Raw genomic sequence first — 20105 nt, forward strand, 5'->3', positions numbered from 1 at the left:
CAATCTTGAGTCCTAACTGTTATTAATCATCGCTGATTCTGGGTCAATGGTTATCCAGCTGCAAAAATAAAGGAGATAACATATTTCACTGTGAGACAATGTATTTTATAAATAAAAATAAACTCCCTTCCAAAAATATAGTGCCTATAAACAAAATATTAGTTGAAGATGATTAATAAGCTTTCAAAAAGAACTGGGCGAAAACAGTTGTCACTTTTACAACATGAAAACAAATAGAGATTTCTCAAGCCTACATTATTTAAATGGCAGAGAATCTTCAGAATGCAACACACTTATAAAAATACAGCCAAATGGCATCTTTCAACAGTAAGCTTATTTTAGGTCTCAATATCTTTTAGCAATTAGTTCTTCAAAAATATTGCTGTAAAGACAACTCTTAAAATTAATAGCTTCATTTGTATTATAATTGAGATTCTAACTTTATAGGAGAGTGTACCATTGGGATAAGATACATATAACTAGTACCTATGAGTGTACTTCCATCGGGGTTGTGTTCTGCCAGAATCCATCATTAGATGTTAAAGTTTTTGGTTGTTATTTTCAGTTCTGTGATCAAATAATCTGACCATCGCAATGTAAGAGGGAAAGAGGAAAAGGATTTTTCTTAGCTCACAGTTAAAGGGCATAATCCACCAATATACATACAAACATATATTCATACATCTAGATCTAGATCTAGACACAGACACAGACACACACACACATATATCTTAGATGTTTTTAGATCTTATCAAGTTACTGTTAATACCCACCCTTGCACTTGGTAAAACCTCTAAGTTTAGGAAACAGTGAGGTATCCTTATTTTGAAAGTGAAATTGTCAGTCAGATTGATGGTTAGAATAGGAACGAGAATCAAAGGGCAGTTCTAATGAAGCAGCGGGAGGCTGCTGCTGGGTCTGTATCACTTGACTGATATGTCTCAGTATATAATGTCTACCCCCTCTTTTACTGATGATTCAGCCTAATTGTGCCTCAGTTACAGACAGGTTTCAGTCCAGATAAAAGCAGTCTATTAGCTTCTATGCCATGACTGCCAATTTCTGCCCTTGCTAAGACATTGATTCCCATGTCACCTTCTGTTTGTTTCCCAATGAGTCTTTCTTAGAGGTAAGAGAACATGGAGAGTATGGATTTTAATATTCTTGTCTGGTTAGACTAAGATTCTAGAACTAACCTACTGTGGACACATGTCAAGGGAGCTTTCCGTTGCCTTGATCATTCATTCTCCTCTGATAAAGTAGGCTTTTCAGTACATGAGGCCTCTTAATTTGAGGCAATTTCATAATACTTCAGTGGAGCCAGGAAACTAGATACAAATGTGTACATCCATAAAACCACTTACTTATAGAAAAATTTTAGTAAAGAAATAAACTATCAAAATTACATGAAGAAAAATATATTGGGGAGATATGGAAGGGAAATGAGTGTTACATGAGATCAATATATATATATATATATATATTTGAAAGTATTTAAAAGAAAGAGAAATTAAATATTATTATCACTACTAATATTAAAATATAAGAAAATGAATAAAATGTCTTTGACTAAGATTTTAATGAGATGTTCAGCCTGAAAATATACATAATAAGATAAAGAAAATAACATTTAAGAAACAGTTATTTAGAGTCCAAGATGCATTGTGTAGGGAAAGTGGTCATGACTTGACTTTACCCTATTTGGATACCCTAGATACCGGAATATGAGGATTTTATCTCCACTGGTAAGAATGAACACAATCAGATTTTTTGAAATCACCCTGTTTACACCTTGTTACTCTCCATATCTGTCTCTGCTTCATCCAGATATGGACATGATCAACTATCTCAGAATTGTTTTACAGCAACATAATAAAACTTAAGCATTATAAAAATTCTCTCATGCTATCTTCTCTTCTGTTTATTACATATATTGTATGATATGGGAATGTGATATCATCTAAAAAGTTTTTATTAGAGATACACATATGTAAGAACCTCATGCTTCTAAGTTTATCAAGTATGTTTGATCACACTCATAGCGATCATGGGTTGCATACAGCATTGGACTATATGTGGTAAATTTTGGTTTCCAAACATGTATTTTGAGTTTGACTGAGGTACAGAGGAGAGAGAGAAATGTGCATGAGTTAGAGATTTAGTCAATTAAAAGAGACAACAAATTTAAACATTTGATTCTAGCAGCAGGTCACATGAGAGAGAATAAAGAGAAAGACCGTGAGTTGCCAAGTGTCAACAAGTCACTTGCAAATGACTGAAATTAAACTAACCTCATCTTGATTTAAATAATCTTTGTAAAACTTTTTGCATGTAAAATCTCAAAGAATGAAAAAGAGACTTGAATCATTTACTCAGATTAATCCTGCAAAATATAATACCTAAAATAATTTATTAAGCATTTCTTGTTAAGTTGCATTTTTTTTTCACCAGCAACAAAGGTGTGTGCATAAGAAAAAGAAGTCGTGTACTGAAGAGGGTTCATAGTCTTCTTTGACAGTATCTGTCAACCTATTGCCCATCTGCTGCCTTGCAGTCCTAGCTAGATACATTATCCTGTGGAAGGAGTGGTGCCGTGATCAACATATACAATCCCCAGGGCCACTACAGACTTCTGCTTGTATTTCACAGGAACAAGATGGAATTGTTAAACCAACAGCGTAGACCAAGTTGTGCCAGGATGATCCACATCATACTTGGAACATCAGGGCCATTTCCTCAATATTTGATCTATATTTCATTCCTTGTGTTATATAAACCCAACGTTTCAAAAGTGTCTGGCAATTTTATTGTTGTGCTATTAAACTTGTGGCAAGTGAACCTCTATATTTTTTTAAAATAAAGAAACATACTGCTGGCAGTAATACCACAGCAAGAGTCCAGAACACCATGCCAGCTCCAATGCTTGAATTTCTCAGAGGTACAGTTTACTGCAACAAATCTGTCTCCAGAACCTGAGGGAGGAAAACAACCACAGGCAAAAGAAAGATTAAAAATCATTAATATGGGGACATTTGCAGATCAGTGCACTGCTTGGTGCTGCACATGTTAGCATGAGCCAATTTCCTAATTGCAGACAGAATAATTTTAAGAGAAGAATAAGAGAAAAAGAAATATGTGATTCTTAGGAAGTTCATTGATACTATCTTGTGTGTCCTTAGTTGTGCTGCAAAATAAAGCAGTGGTAGCTGGTTGACAGAAACCTCACCATGTGGAAACATGGCAGCAGACTGCTACCCTCCCATGAGAATTGTCAAATGTCTTGATAGGGTATTGAGCTCCTCAATAAAATTAATCATCCGAAAATTTATAGTTAAGATTAGAATAGCATCGGGATTTGTAACATACTAGGAGAAAAATTAAGAGCCTAACCTAATATAACTTTTCAGTATCTACCCTAATCCAAGTACTACATATAACACTTAGCTCTATGCATGTGAAACTGAAGAGATACACTAGTTATTGGACAGTGAAGTCTAGGAATAGACACAGGAAATGTAGCTCATTAGAGACAGTTGTTTTGGGTAGGGTTTGTTTTGTGGTCTTTTATTTGTTTTTTTTTTTTTTTTATTTTTGCCTTTTTTGTAGGATGAAAAAGTATATGAAGTTTATGGATGGGACCTTGGAGGAGTCAGGAATAAGTAAGTTTTGTCACTGTTGTGACAAGACATCCCACAAATGTGACTTTACGAGGGCAGGGTTTATTTTGGCTTGTGGTTACAGACTACTAGTGAGGAATTCATGTTGGCAGGAGTTTGAAGAAGTTTTTCACATTGCACCCACAGTCAAGGAGACATCAGAAAATACCAGCACTCAGCTTGCTTCCTTCATAGTTCCCAACCAAGCACTGCCCTCAAGATCTTTAAGGAAGCCTTTCCCTGAGATCCAGAGTCTCACATGGTTGTTCTTCTCTGTGTTTTCAAAGAGTGAGACCATTGACGATGGACAACAGGCACTTTACCTACAAATGGGCTGAAAAGGGTGAGATTTTCAGGAAGAGTAAGCAAACACTATTTTCTCCCATCACATTCCTTGAACTCCTGCTCTAGTATCAGATATTCAAATAACAGCACTCTTCTCCATGGGTGCCGATAGTACTTGAATCTTGACTCTTATTCCCACATGCAGGATCAAAGTGGCATCCAGTTTTCTGAATCACAGGGACCGTAGAACCAGCTAGAAGTGAATGGTCAAAAGAACACAATGGAAGGTTTGGATCAAAGAAAGGGGAACAGGAAATGATATAATTATATTAACAACTCAACAAATTGAAGAAGAGAATATTTTACTGATTATGTACTGCTGTCATTACATGAAATTATTAAAGGAGTTTATGTGATGCTGTAAGCATTCAGAATTTATGACCTTAAAGGTCTAGTTCTTGTTTAAAGAATCAACATTATTTGGTGCAGAGGAAAAATTGAAAATGCAACAAAATCTAAAAACTCGTCATCTTCATTCTTTGAGAAAATAAAACATTTTTGTTGTTTCCTTCCCATGTACACTGTGTTTATAGACAATATAAATGTGTAACGTGGAATGGTAAGACAGAGTATGGCTCTGTAGTCCAAGCTAGCCTGCTGCTTAAAATGTGGGAGTCACTATGAGACTCTCTTGCTATTATTTAAAGTACCCAATCCTTAGCTATATTTCTGTGTCCTATCATTTATATTAAACATCACTAACACTGGAAATTATCTTTATATGGCATTTTAAAATGTATGCTTCTCACAGGTCCTCAGAAATGTGCTTCCTTAAGAAAAGTATGATTGGTAGGATGGCTCAGTGTTTAAGATAACTAACTCCTCTTCCAGAGGTCTTCAGATCAACTCCCTGCAACCACATGGTAGCTCACAACCATCTATAATGGAATCTGATGCCCTCTTCTGGCATGCAAGTATACATGCAGATAAAGCACTCATATACATAAAATAAATAAATAAATCTTAGAAAAAGAGAGAGAGAAAAGAAGAAAGGAGAGAGAAGTAGAAAGAAGGAAAAAGAAAGAGAAAGAGAGGGAGGGAGGAAGAAAGGAAGGAAGGAAGGAAGGAAGGAAGGAAGGAAGGAAGGAAGGAAGGAAGAGAAAGAAAGAAAGAAAGAAAGAAAGAAAGAAAGAAAGAAAGAAAGAAAGAAAGAAAGAAAGAAAGAAAGCAAATATTATTGGAACTAGTATCTGTGGGGTGAGGGAAGTCTGAAGCTGATCCACAGGAGCTCCTGCTGGAACTGAGCAAGAAAAGCACAGGAGGAGGACCCTGGGCCTCAGGATAGGCATCATGGCTGCTGACACACCCTCAGGAATTACAATCTTCATATTTGTATAGCCTGAAAATTTGTCATTTTCAAAACTAGAAAACAGTACTTAAAGTATTCTATATTTGCCCTCTCTCTCTCTCTCTCTCTCTCTCTCTCTCTCTCTCTCTCTCTCTCTCTCTCTCTCTTTCTCCTCCCCCCTCTCTTTCTTTTGTTTTTTTGAGACAAGCTTTCTCTGTGTATCCTAGCTGTCCAGGCTACACTTTGTAGATTAGTCTGCCTTGAACTCATAGACATGCCTACCTTTGTCTTTCCAGTGCTAGGACTAAAGATGTGTGCCTTCAATTTCCTTTTCTAAAAATCTCTTTCCAGTCTTAAACAATTTCATCTAAGAAAATCTAGAAAGAAATCCTCTTCATTTCACTTTCTTATAAAAATGCAGGAAATTAATGTTAATAAATTACTGTCCAGTAATCTGTAGACAAAATCAATCTAAATTCTGTAATTGTGCGAGTGTTGCTTATTCTCTTCTAAGAGATTACTCTTGATTTCTTCTCTCTACTCCTTCCATGTCTCAAGCATTTTCCACCTGGGGCAGAAGCAGTGTATCCATTTTTAATTGTATTCATATTTATTTGTTCTCTAGGACCTTGACATTTGAAGTGTACTGGCCATTTGTTTTCTTATTGTCCCTTAGATTCAGTTTGCTAGGTGGCTATTCCTGATTGAATTTAGGTTATTCATTAGTGGATGAGAGGATCATAATATTTTCTATCTTGTGTCCATGTTACGATGAGGTAAATTGTGTTAATATTTTTCTTCATTGATGATTTTAATTTTGGATAAAGCTTTATATCATACATTGTATTGATGTTTCTTGTAAAGACATATTTAAAGATTATGGAAAGTTCCTTGCTAATCAAGATTTTTCCCAGTAATAGCAACTGTAACCATTCTTGCCGATAACTAATTTGATTGTTATACCTAAAAATTTTGGTTCCTATCCTCATCACTGCTTCTCCGTTTGTAAGTTGGAGTTAAAGTGTTTGTGCTTGCTTCCCTTATCATTATCTAATTATGTCAAAAAAGTCAAATGTGTATTGTCATATTTTATAGATCATAGTTTATTATTATTATTTCTGTGCTCAAATTAACTCACATTTTCCTTTCATTTCTAAATATTTTGCCCCACATTTTTATGCATTTTTATAATAGTCCTTTATATTCTTTCTCAAATTTGTTAATTTTATTGAGCCAATAAATGTCTGTAAATTATGAGGAAATAAATTTCTACTTACATCATTAGGTATTGTAACATATCCACTTTTCTGTATCTATAAATAGAATTTCAAATGTTGCAGATGTGCTGTGAATAAATAATTGCACACTATTGCTTTATTTCAAAGCATTTCAAACTACAACCATGTCTTTCTTCTTCATCTGTAAGGCCTTAACTTTAAAAAAGCAGAAGAAAAGATGTTAGGATATTCATATTTGATGCACTGAGTATTAAACAGAAACTTATTTATTTGGTTTACTTTTTTCTACAAGAAAATATGATTTTTTATTAATTTTTTCCATAGAGTATATTTTGATCATGTTTTGCATCCCCATTTCTTCCCAGATCCTCCCCACCTTGCTACTTACCCAACTTTATGTTCTTTCACTCTTTCATTAAAAAACAACAAGCCTTTAAAATCTAAGAAATACAAGCACACACCCAAAACTTTCCAGAGAAACACAAAAATTGAAAACAAAATATAAAAGCAAAAAAACCCAAAATGACCCTACCACATTAAAAAAAAAAAAAAAAAGTCCAAACAAAACAAAATGGAAGTGGGTAAGCTCCACAAAATACCATGAATTCCTTTTGTGTTGGTCAACTACTGCTGGGCATTGGACCTATCCCAAAGTGTTGTCAATACTCTTAGTGAGATTCCAATGTAGAAAATTATGTTTTCCTTTCCTTTCCTTTTCTTGCCTTTACCAGCAAGTATCAATTGCAAATAGCTTCTAGGTTAAGGGCCAGAGCCTGCATCCATTTCCTCATTCAGGTCACCTTTTATCAAATTTAAGCTAATGTAACCAGCAGTAGAACGTTCACAGGCATTATGGTCCTAATTATTTTTAAAACTTAATGGCCTTGATCACTACCTTTTTATTTTAGTTTATTCATTTTACTTGCCAACCACAGTTCCCCCTCCCTCCCCTCCCACCCGTTTCTTCTCCCTTCCCCCATTTTACCCCTATCCACTCCACAGAAATGATAAGTCCTCCCTTGGGGAATGAACAAAGCCTGGCAGGTTCAGTTGAGGCAGGACCAAGCCCACCACCCTTACCAAGGATGAACAAGGCATCCTGCCATATGGAATAGGCTCTGAAAAGCCAGTTCATGAAGTAGGAATAGATCCTGGTCCCACTGACAGGGTTCCTAAAAACAGACCAGGTTACAAAACTGTTCCCCACATGCAGAGGACCTGATTCGGTCCCATGCAGGATCCTCAGCTGTCGGTCTAGGGTCCTTGAGCTCCCTCGAGTTTGGGTCAACTGTCTCTGTAGGTTTCTCAGGCATGATCTTGACCCCCTTGCTCATTTAATCTCTCCTCTTATCTGGAAGTAAATGACCTATGCTCTTTCCATGTTTCTCTTTGAGTCGTTTGTGGTCAGCACCCTCCTTTATTTCTTTATGCTGAAACAACCATATCTGGCTGCCCTCACCATTGTAATAAGAAGAACTACTCACACCTACACATGTATCATCCACTCACTGCCTAAGAGCTCCTTGTGCTTGTTTTTGACAAATTGCTATCAGTTAGTAGACAGGCAATTTATGGTGGTAACAAGAACTAACCTGGAAGGATTTGATTTGAGGTTCGTAAAGTAAACTCAGCCAATGTTGATCCTGACTAATAAATCAACATCTAAGTCTCCACATCAAATACTAATTAATTTGTCCTTTCCTCCTTCTTATTAATTTAGTGTCATTCTGAGACTGTAGGAGAGAGTTCTTGCAGCTTGAAGCATGAATACTCTCATGCCTTGTCATGGACTTTTATTAATTGCAGTAAATTTAGTGGTTTCGGACAACCAAATTTAGAAAAGAAAGATGGACTTGGGAGAGATTTTTCCCCTTTGGCAAGTAGGATCACAATAAATCCTTTGGAAAGTAATAGAAGTAATTTTTACATGTACTTTGATATTCAGATATTCTAATAATTCACTTACTAGGACTATTACAATCCAAAATCCAAAATGTAGAATAACACTCTAAATTCAAATAAAATAAATATGACAAAGTAAGTTAGAGTCATTATAGAATATTGCACTCTAGCGACAGAAGCAAAAGCAAAAACACATTTATACTTGCTTTGTCTTCACTGAGGGCTAAAAGTTCCCAACTATATTGATTAAGATAACCAACTACATCTCCTATATACAAACAAATTGTGTTTACTCTGTGTATTTAAAAGGTGTTATGCAAGCCTCATGATTGAGTCTTTGTTAGTCATATGAGATAAAGGACTAACTAGAGACCCTGGGTGCTATACAGACTCAGGGGTTACTCATTTACATAAATGTAGACTCTTTGTCCATTTGCAGTACTTAGTTAGCTATGCAGAGAATGTGAAAGCAGATAAATTCCACTTCTTTCTTCTATGCATGCTATGAAAGAAGGGAATAAATTAAATGTTAATCAGAAATATTTTTTGGTTGTGAGCCTAGCCTTTAACGGCTGAGCCATCTCTCCAGCCCTGTTAATCAGAAATAATACCCTGAAGTGGTAGGCCTACTCCAAACCCCTCTGGACGTCTTCAGTAGTGTGATCTCTGTGACTCCTTGGCCAAAGACAGATTTAATTCAGAACCAGACCCTGGAAGGCAGGACAAGAGACACAGGTAAAAAGAGAGTTAGTTATTTCCCTGGGGAAACTTAGCTATGTTTAGAGTGTTGCTGAGCTGTGGGATAGCTCTGAGTCTGTCTTTCCACTGTCTTTTGGATATGGGCAACTTTTTTATCCCTTTTTGGGCGTTTTCCATAAAGTCAGAATTTTAGGAGGTTATTTGATATTTCATGGCATTTTTCTAAAGAATGCATTCTTTTGATTTTGTCAAGACCTGGAGTAGCATCTGCAGTTCCCCAGGCATCGTATCCTTTTTCAAGTAGAAAATGAGTCAGAAGCATCCTTGGGCCTAGGGGATTTCTCTTGGGACATCAAACTGCCTGAGACTCGTTCAGCCTATAGTTTAACTCAGGAGCCTGGGCTCTCATGGGATTGGTAAAGTAGAATAAGAGAAAAAATTTAAAATATATGTGTGTGAACTAAGTATTAAAGGAATAAACCAGTGTTTATGGAAACAATATTATTTTAAGTTCATCAGTCAGTCTTTAATCATAGGAAGTAGTAGCAATGTTAAGTTACAAAATCATATTAATAGCAAAACGTTAAAATTATGTGCAAGGAAATAGATACCTCAGCATATCAGTATTGGTTTGTATAAAATTCAAATAATAATAAATATTTATAAAGCTAGAAATCAAGGGTTACAAGAGGTCTTGAGATATAAGGTGCTGAAGGTTACTCTACATATTCAACTGGTTGAAAATTGATAATTTAAAAAATAATTTCTCAAAAAACCAATGTTGTTAGAAAACTTTACAAAGACAGAAGAAAAGATAAAGCATATGTCTGTCTGTCCTTTAGACTGTATTCTGCACTGCTAAACTTGCAAATATGCAAACTAACCCCCCCTCAGTTTTGTTTGTCACCCAGAGCTTACACAGAATTTTACATATTGGATACACGTGTTTCAATGTCCACACACCCATAGACATTTTTTACATAGCTAAGTACTTATATACTTCTGGAATTCCTACAATTACATATGTAAAACTCTTGTGATATGTGTGTCTTAGTGAAATTCTCTCAAAAATCTAAATATACTAAGAAAGTGTTTCTATTTTCAACAATTATGGTTCAGATCAATAAAAAAGTTCGCAGAGAAACTTTCAGCTGCGAAGGTCTCCATCTCTTGTGTTTAGGCTGCATTTAAAGAATGACATGAAAGACACTGGGAACAGGTCTAGCCTATTTTTAATGCTTTTATTGCACTTAGCAGTAAGTGCTTCATAATAGAGATATTTATGTTCCTATTACTGCTTTTACAAGGATGCAAGAGGATTACAGTTAGCATCTTTCTTCCATTGTCTTTCTAAACCCACCAAAGAAGAGTTCAAGAGCCCTTGATGTGAACAAGTCTTAAGATTAAAAAAGAGTTTATACATTCACATGTGCATAGACAAAACGCCTTAGAGAAAATTTAAACATTCTTTTTAAAACATTATTTTTTTAGATTACACTATAATTACATAATTTTCACTTCCTTTTCTACCACCAAAATCCCTCCACATACCCCTTTTTACTCTTTCAAATTCATGGCTTCATTCTTTTTCATTATGTATATAATGTATTTGTAAATACATAAGTATTTTGCATATTGGTTGCATGTGTTGCAATGTCTAAACACCCACAGGGATTTATACATAGCTAAGTAGTTATGTCCTTCTGGAATTCTGGAAAATATACATAGTCCTAAATATTTAACTTAACACTGTTAAATATGCATAATATTACTTGTATGTGTATTTTTTCAGGGCTATTAAACTGTCAACCTTTCCTTTAATGTAAATATCCCACTCCTGTTTAAAAATAGAGAGACTTCTATGTAAACTCTAAACATAAACACCTGTTATTGTGTTCTGCTTTGAACTTGGAGTAAAGCAATTGTCCTCAAGCCTGGTAATCAGAGTTTGATGCCTGAGAACAACATGGTGGAAGGGGAGAATCTGCTTTCAATAGTCATCCTTGGGACCCCCATATGCATCCGGTAGCACACTGGCACACTGATATACATACAGCGCATACACACATACATGCGCACGCACACTGAAATATATATGATTTTTAAAATAAAATATCTTTGAAGATCTAGAAGATTGATTTCATGCTCAAATCATCCTGTCTCCCTGTTCCTGCATCTCACTCCCTCATACCAAGTCCCAAATCTGTTATCCCCAAACATTCGTAAACATACAAGAGTTTTTCTAGCTTTAGAGTTTTAATTCATATTTATGGTGCTAAGATCAATCCCATGCTACAGTTCATTCCTCTGTTAGCAGGTATCCAGGATGCTTTAGTCTTTGGTTGAAATATATTAGGTTTTAATCTTTATTAGATATAAACCTACTGAAAAGTCACTGCCTTCCAGTCCTTACTGGTAATTTTTATTTTTCTTTGAGAAATTCTGAGGGATGGCATTTGTTAAGTTGTTCAGCTAAGCATATGTTAAACCTGGGAAATTTTCAAAACACTCCAACACCTCCAAAACAGAGTGTTAACCCCATATTCTGATTGGTATTTAGCACTAACTAGCCTTTTAATTTTAGCTATTCTATCATGTTTGAATATTTGAGTTCAGGTATTCCATATTTCTTTCAATTCTAGAATTCTGATCTGATTCTATTTAGTTTTAGTTTTACATATGTGTTATATTATGGTCCAAAACACGATCTTAGACATGGCAGTCAAGTGTTTTACTGCTGAGCTGAAACCAAAGTGTACATTATAAGTTTTTCTTTTTTTCTCAGTCTATGGTACTTCTATTAATTGAAATGATGTTTCAACTTATTTTAAACATAGATATAATTAATGTTTGTCCTGCCTTATCTCCGATCAGATCTTCAGCTGGGATAGTTTTCTCTTATCCTTAGCCAGCATGCTCAGAAGCCAATTAGACATAGAGTTTACAGGGGTGGAGGTGGGGGTTAGAACGGTATGGTCTCCTCTTCTGTCTCTTCATGGGAACTCACTCTACTTTTTTTTAGCACCTGGTGTTTACCTGCTCCGCTTTTCACGTTTCCTTAGGGAGAAGTCCTGTGGTTCTTTCCCGGGTCACTGTACCACCATTATGCACATGGATACTCACCAAAACAGCAGAAGTACATTTCCATCTTGACCTCCATTCCTGTTTAGAACATGTGACGAACAACCAGGATCTTTCCACTTCTCTCTGTCCTCCAGTTGCTGTCTATATTATGTCCAAAGTTTGAAGTTGCTTTTTGTAATTGATCTGGTAGGAAATTCATTTGACACAGGTGTCAAAATCTACCCATGTTGTAACTCACAATGTCACAGTGGTAGATGCCATTTTCAGAGTGCAATTTCTTTTACTTTTTTTCTTTGTTATTGAACATAGCCATTTTCTCACATAACTTATCCTGGTTATGGTTTCTACTTCCTCTAGTCCTCCCTCTTTTTTCCACCTTCCCTCCCGTCTGGATCCACTCACTTTCAGTCTCATTAGAAAGCAAAAAGATTTCTAAAAGATAGCAATAGAATATAACAAAGTAAAACGTAATAAGAAGGAAAAATTATCACATTGGATTAGGTCAAAATAAATATGCAGAACAAACAGAGACCCATTCATTCACATAGAGTACAATTTCTTAAATCAAGTACAGATAATAGTTTTGTTTATGGATTAATATCTATCATGTGTTTTTCCTAATCTATAAAAGTGATATTTTCTCTGGAAAAGTCAGTGTTCTAACATTCTTATTTAGAATGATAGTGACTCTCAATTGAGTTTTTTATGTGATATGATTATTGATCACCAATTTTTGCTGGTGAAAACAGGTTGAGATCATTTAAACATTCTAATTTCAATATTATGAATTTATTTTTATTGAGTTTACTTACTATATAGAAATCTTTTAGGTAATTCTACATAGGAATTCATAATTTTAAATTTTCATTTATAGCTAGAACTCATACCATTAACTTTACATTAGATAAATGAATCAAGAATAAGTTGTTTCCAATTAATCACTTTGCAATTTAAAGGACTGTGCTTCAGCTATATTGGGCTGTTAAAGCCACAAAACAATGTTTTGATCAACTTAAATATCCTCAAGCAACTCAATTAGGTTTCTGAAGCCAATCATGTAATCAGAGTCCTTTCCTCTCCAGTTTATGTGTCTTACATGTTAAGTATGCTCAAAATGTTTTGTTCTATTATGACCTGAAATCATCTTTAGTCTTCCAAATTCATGAATAAAACTCTTAGCTTTTAAAAAATATAACAAGTGACTCAAGACCCGTTCTATTTTATTGGGTCATTAAATACAAAATGTTGCAGCAGTATAAACCCTAAGATTCATTTTAAAATATACCCTCTAGCTTGACTTTTTTCATTTCTTTTTTTAGACATCTTTCTTTTGTACACCACAATAGAAAAGATGTGTGATAGGGGCTAAATATGTAAGAGTTGAGAAGTAAAATTAAAATCTAAAATTAATAATGGTCAACATGATACAAAGAATAAGCAAATCTCATTCACAAGTAAATGCCAAATTAAATCCTTATTATATTTTGATGAAAATCTTTATAAAGTTATTTTTCTATGGCAGCTATAATATATCTAAAATTCAGATTTTCTATTGCCACTTTCATTTATTTAATACTTGTTCGAATTGAGTTGCTTGTCTTGTTAATCTTTAGTCCTGAGCTATTCTTCACGTGTGGTATATGACTGGTGCTAATTCTTCTGCAGAAGACTCTCATGGGTTTCCAGGAAAAGAAAAATTATAGAGGTTTACTGCTATGGGTAGTAATAATGTTTTAAGTCAGCTGGGTGGTTTACACTTGCCCAATATTTCAATCGAACTGTATCCCAACCATTCATCTTTTGTAGATAAAATATAAATGAAAGAATTACCTCAATGTGACTCACCTAACAATAAATATTTATTTGTTGCCACTTATACGTTATTGTTGGTAGATGAATATATTAAAAGTATAAATGAAAACTGGAACATATACATATGACTAAATAACTCAACACATAAAGTAAATTAAGATATTATTTGCTAGAAATTCAGTTGATATTCACTCCATATATACTGCCTCCTTACCCTTTCAGCTGTATTTCTGTTTCCAATTTAGTTATGGAAAAGATGTGCCCATGAGTTTTATGCTAAGCAGTCTACAGAATATCTAGATGTTTGGTGAAGCATTTTTCTGAGTATTTGCTTTTTTATTGTTGTTGTTAAGTGTGTTATTATTCTGTACATGTAAAACTGTGAGATGAGAATTTGATTCTGATTTTGTATGTGATTGGGCATTTAACACTCTCTCTACGCTAGACTTTGGAATCCACTGCTATCCTCCACTTGTAGCGACCAAGTGTGATGCCATTAATACTCTGTCTTATAAATATTTATAAAATGTAACAAAGGATGTCTTTACAGTGCAGTTCCATCATCTACAGCAGAGAGATAGAATCATATGCCTCAGTTAAAATGATCTTTATTCCAGTGCTGTCTGCAGAAGATACAACTGCCCAGCATTGCTTTTCCTGGTGCCTTTCAATAGTTTCTGATGGGCATGATGTAATTAATTCAGAGCTAAAGTCCCAGAATCCAGTGGATGCATTTTATGAAGTTTAATTTGATAAAGCCTGGGGATTAACTTTCATTGGAAAATTTTCTCCTTGTGCCGCTTGTGCCATTGGCCTTTTGCTAAGAAAAGCTTTACAAACATGGTTTAAGGCACAGTTGAAAACCTATAAGCTTTGAAACGGTAATTACCTAAAAACGTGTTTTATATATTTTCCATGTTTCTTTAGTATGTGAAACAATATTAATTTTGCTTTCAGAACATTGGCTGCTGACTTTCATATAGAAATTTATTTTTAGTTTGTATTCTACCGTTAAGATATGGAATATTCAATCCTATCAGCATTAATATCTTTGAAGAAAAATCTAATTTCTTTTTACTATTATGTTTCATGTTAAATAATAAGAAAGTCTACAAGCCATAATATTAAAACTGTGGAGATAAAGCATGTATTTGTTCAGGTGTGTACATGGAAATTAACTGAACAATGGAATTTATTATATTAGTTTCATGCTTCAGCTTCGCCAAGTTATAATTAATATGTGACTTTCTTCCCTCATGTCTGTCAATAATGGTCAAAAGTTACAAAAAGATGAGGCTAGTCAATATCAGATCACACCTCCAATTCTTTTTCTTGAACCTTTTCCAGGATGCATAATTTATATTATTTGCATTGTTTAAGAGGCTATGGAATAGCCAAAGTCCCTTTCAAAGGGCCTCAAAACTAGGTTTATCAGCAGCACATTCTTTTATCTTTTCGTATTTTTATTAGGATGGTAGGCATTCTAAAATGCTGAAAGCTTCAGTATTGGGTTTTTGGGATGGACAGATCCACTGCTAAAGATGTTAACATTGTTTCTTGAGAATCTGTTTTTCCAAACAGTCTCTTACTTAATTAATATCTGTTCATATAACTTTTAATGCTGTAACATTGAAGTAAATCACCAACTGGTAGAAAAGTACTTCAGTCTTAACAATCTTAATGTATTCCAAGGGGCATAAAATCCTGGATGAAAATTGAAGCATAACCATTCTCTAACAAGACGCTGGTAGTAACTTTCACACACATCCTGGGTGCCAAATCATACCTCTTTACCTATCAAAGGGATTTTATTTTCTCTCCTATTATTTTTTTTCCTTTCCCCGGATCCTAAAGTCAAACACATTAAGACTCATTATATGCTAATCAGTATGATTTATCTTATAGCAAGAGAATCACAAGACCCTGCAGAACTCATCCTTAGACCTGTAGCTTAATTTAAGTAGTTCAATTAATGCGGACAGACTAGCCAAAGAACATATGGAACGCAAATCCAAAAAATGCCAGGACATTCTGAAGCTTATTAATTTTTAAAAAGTTCTACTGACAGTTTTTCAAAACATTTGAAGAGGAAATTGAATATCTGAAGTATACTATAACCCCAGGGGCATCATGCAGCCCCAATTTCCTGTTATTTCTCTCTTTGGGAACTTAGAAAAAAGGAGAGAGCAGACAGAAAATACCTCATTACTTGATACGCTAAATACTTAAAATGTTCTCCTTGTTGTCTGGCATGAATGTTATGAGAGAAATGCAAGTGCCTGTAACCCACATGTGATACAGTTACCGATCATTTTCAATGTCTATAATGACAATGAGAATTAATGAGTTCTTAAAATCCTAGCGGATAATAGGATCTATGCACAGTTAAAACTTTATTTAATGTGATTCTGATTATAGCCCAATGGGGAAGATTTTAAGAAGACAAGATATCTTGGCTCTAATGATTTCAAATTTTTCAGTTATCATGCAAAGTAAAGGGTTTCATAATGGTAAAATTTTCATCATATGTACCAAATAGATGTTCTTATTCAGTGTTCACCTACCTTCTCTGATCTCTTTCATCCCCTTCTATCTTTATTTCTGGACCTCTTCCTTTCTAGAAATAGTTCACCCTTCTGCATTTAGGTCGTGTGTGTGTGTGTGTGTGTGTGTGTGTGTGTGTGTGGTGTTTAAATATAAATCTAGTTTCCCTATATGAAGGAAAAACCGTTATTTTCTTTCTAATCCTGGCTTAATTTTGTTTAGCTTGATTTCTGTGTCCACTCACTTTCCTAAAAATATTACAGTTTCATTATTTGTGTCTTAATACAATTCCTTGTATTTATATCACATTCTTTGCTTGTTCTCCTCTTGATAAGCATCTAGCTGATCCCATATCAACTCTTATAAAATATGCATGCAGTTCCTTTGAATAATGACAGATTTCTTGGGGCATGTATACCCATGTACATAGGAGAAGAGGAATATAGCTGGGCATAATAAATTTTGAAAATGGAAATATGTAACAGTGAGAGAGGAGGGTGGGAAGAGAGAGAGACAAAGACCCAGACAGAGGAGAAAAAGCAGATACAGAAAGACAGATGCGTATACATGGAAATGTGTTCTTTGAACATATCAAATGACTAATTTAAGATCACCAGGTTGACTGCATCACCAGAAGAAACATTGTTTACTGATTTAGATTTCATTAAAACTCTTGCTGTCTTCTAGGAGCTTTTGGTGGATGTTATTAGTTGTTCTTTACTTTTGACACTAGGCAAGATGTATATTCTAATCTCTCTTGCTTTAGAGGTGAGCACGTGTGATGCTTAATTTTAACTGTGAACTCGATACAATTTAGACTCATCTTAGGAGATAAACCTCTGACTATATCTGCGAGAAGTGTAACACAGGAGAGAAGAGCCACCACAGGAACAGGAAACACCATCTTTTGGGCTGGATACTTGGACTAAATGAAGCTAAGAGAGAAAGTTGAGCATCAGAATCCGTCTCTCTTGACGTTCTGATTTCAGGAACTGTGGTTGACTCCCTTCTATCTACCTTCAACCCTTGTTTCCATAAGTAGTTTTACGTTGCTTTGTCAGAGAAATGCGTAGGTAGCCAATATCGTGTTTAGGTTCTTGTAAGTAAACTATATTATTGCCACACGGTCTGGGCCTCTCTTTTTTTTTCCACAAAAATTCTTTTCCTTATTTAAGAAATGGAATGAAGTACTATGATGTCAAAGGAGAACAGAGCCATATTGTAGTGGGGTTCAGGATCCTACAGAAACCTCACAAATAATGTTTTGGAGACAGATGCATATGAGCAGATTGGAATTCCCCTTTGCTGAGAAGAACAGGTTTCACTGTCTCCCACTATGTCAGTTAGTGTCTGACCCTTACAGGCAGAGCAGGGTAATGTGTCTTAATCTTCTCTAACCATCTTTGTCCTTCTCAATAATCAAATTTATTAGTTAAGAACATCCTGTTAGTGTGTCAGCCGTTTATGGACAATGCCTTCACGATTAAGAAATATATCTGATAGAACAGCAAATTGGCTTGGTGGGCAAATGTGCTAGCCAACAAGTCTGATGATTTGAGTTCTATCTCAGGACTTACACTGTGAAAAGAGAGAGGCAACTCCCACAACTGTACTGTCATTCCCACGTATGTGATGTGGCACTCACAACCATCATAAACTCCAGCACCACACATGACTGACTGAATGAATGAATAAAATGTAATAATAAAATGAAATGTTTTTTTCTTTTCATGGCCCTCCAGCTACTTTCATGTAAACTTTCCCTCTTACTTTCTCAATACAATAGCTGAATGATTTCTGGAGAGAAAGAAGAACCAAAGGAAGACATGTTGGCCATCAGTAATCACATCTTCTGTGAAGTTACCTATCGGCCTGCTGAGTGTATCGAGCCTATTGACAAACCGTGCAACTTTCTGTCATCAGTTAAAAGGACATACAGCTGAAACAAGACGGCAATCCTAGTGCATTAGATGTTTTAAAACCATATTTCATTATATCACAGGGAAAAGTAGGGTGCTATCATTATTTATTATTAAATTCCAAGCTACTAGAGTAAAGTAATCTATCACCTTCCAAATATATTTCTAATTTTTATGGAAAAGCTAAAAAGACAGACAAATAGAAACAAAAACATGAAAAAATTCTCCAAAGTCTGCACCAGCATTGGAACTCCCCACAGATTTCGATAATCTCAAACATTGCTGTGAGCCCCTATGCCAGTAAATTACAGTATTCTCAGTAGGATAATTCTGCCTCACTGCTGTTATAGTTATTAATATAGTTACCATTGAAAATTCTACTAGCTGCATGCTTCTCTGTGGATATGAGTTTATCTTCACAATATCCCTGGAAGGCATAGCCATGATGACTTTTATTAACACCATTTTACTGATAAAGTAATGGGGAAAAGGGCTGCAAATGCATTTACCAGCACAACACTGTGAATCTAAAGCCAAGTTAGCGACAGAATCCAAAGTACTTCAAAGCTTGTGCACTCAGGCAAATGATTCACGGTCATTGTGTGCACTGTTGGAAAGAATCTCTGTTACACAGAAATGTTTTCTCTGAGGTCAAGTAGAAAAATCTTAATGGCCTTGGTAATTGAGGTAGATTGAAAAGGTTTTAAATTATGACTTTAGTTCCTATTTGCTCTTTGTCTGGGAATGTCCTGAATGCTACCTAGGATTCATGATGAGCTATTGTGAGATTATTTCTGTTTCTTTATCATTGTAAATATTTAAGCATACTAATTAAGAATTATTCAAGGGAAAGAACCATTCAATATTCAGGTTGTACAGATCACTCAATGTCTATGTTTCAAAGTCAATGCCTACAAAGCTAAAGCCAATGTCTTTAATCTTCCCTACAAGACAATTCATGGTCTATTCACAAATAACTTTCTTTGATGAATGTGCTCCTGCCACACATTAATATATTTTTATACTATGCTCTCATATAACCCACTCCTTATTAAATTAATCTCATAAAACTTTCCTGCTTTGATAATTCAATTATGCTTTATCCCATTTGCATAGGAGAACCCTTTCTCACATTAACGGGGATTTCAGAAGGCATTTTTGAATTTTTATTGAAAATATATTTTATACAATATATTCTGATTATGGATGAACACACACCATTTAGAAATGAGTGTTTCAAGAACTCCGATTCTTTTCCCATTGGCCCTATGTAGATCTTGTATCCATTTCTGTTTACTGGAAGGGGAGGGTTCTCTGATGATAGCTGAAAAAGACACTGATCTATGAGTAAAGCATAATCTCATTAGGATTCATGCTGTTGTTACATCCATTTAGCAGAACAGTAGTATTTGATTTTCCCCTAGACCCACGACCTGTTTAGTTTTACGTTCTTGATCAGCCAGGAAGTGTCAGAGATGGGTTCCATCTCATTAAATGAACCTTAGATATTGGCTGGGTATTTTTCAAAAGCTTTGTACCACCATTGCACTATTGTATCTTGTATATAGGTCATCTTGTAGACTGAAGGGTTGGTGTTTATGATTCTCCTTTGGTAGGT

Source organism: Chionomys nivalis, chromosome 13, assembly GCF_950005125.1.
Source record: "Chionomys nivalis chromosome 13, mChiNiv1.1, whole genome shotgun sequence".
Classification (NCBI taxonomy): Eukaryota; Metazoa; Chordata; class Mammalia; order Rodentia; family Cricetidae; genus Chionomys; species Chionomys nivalis.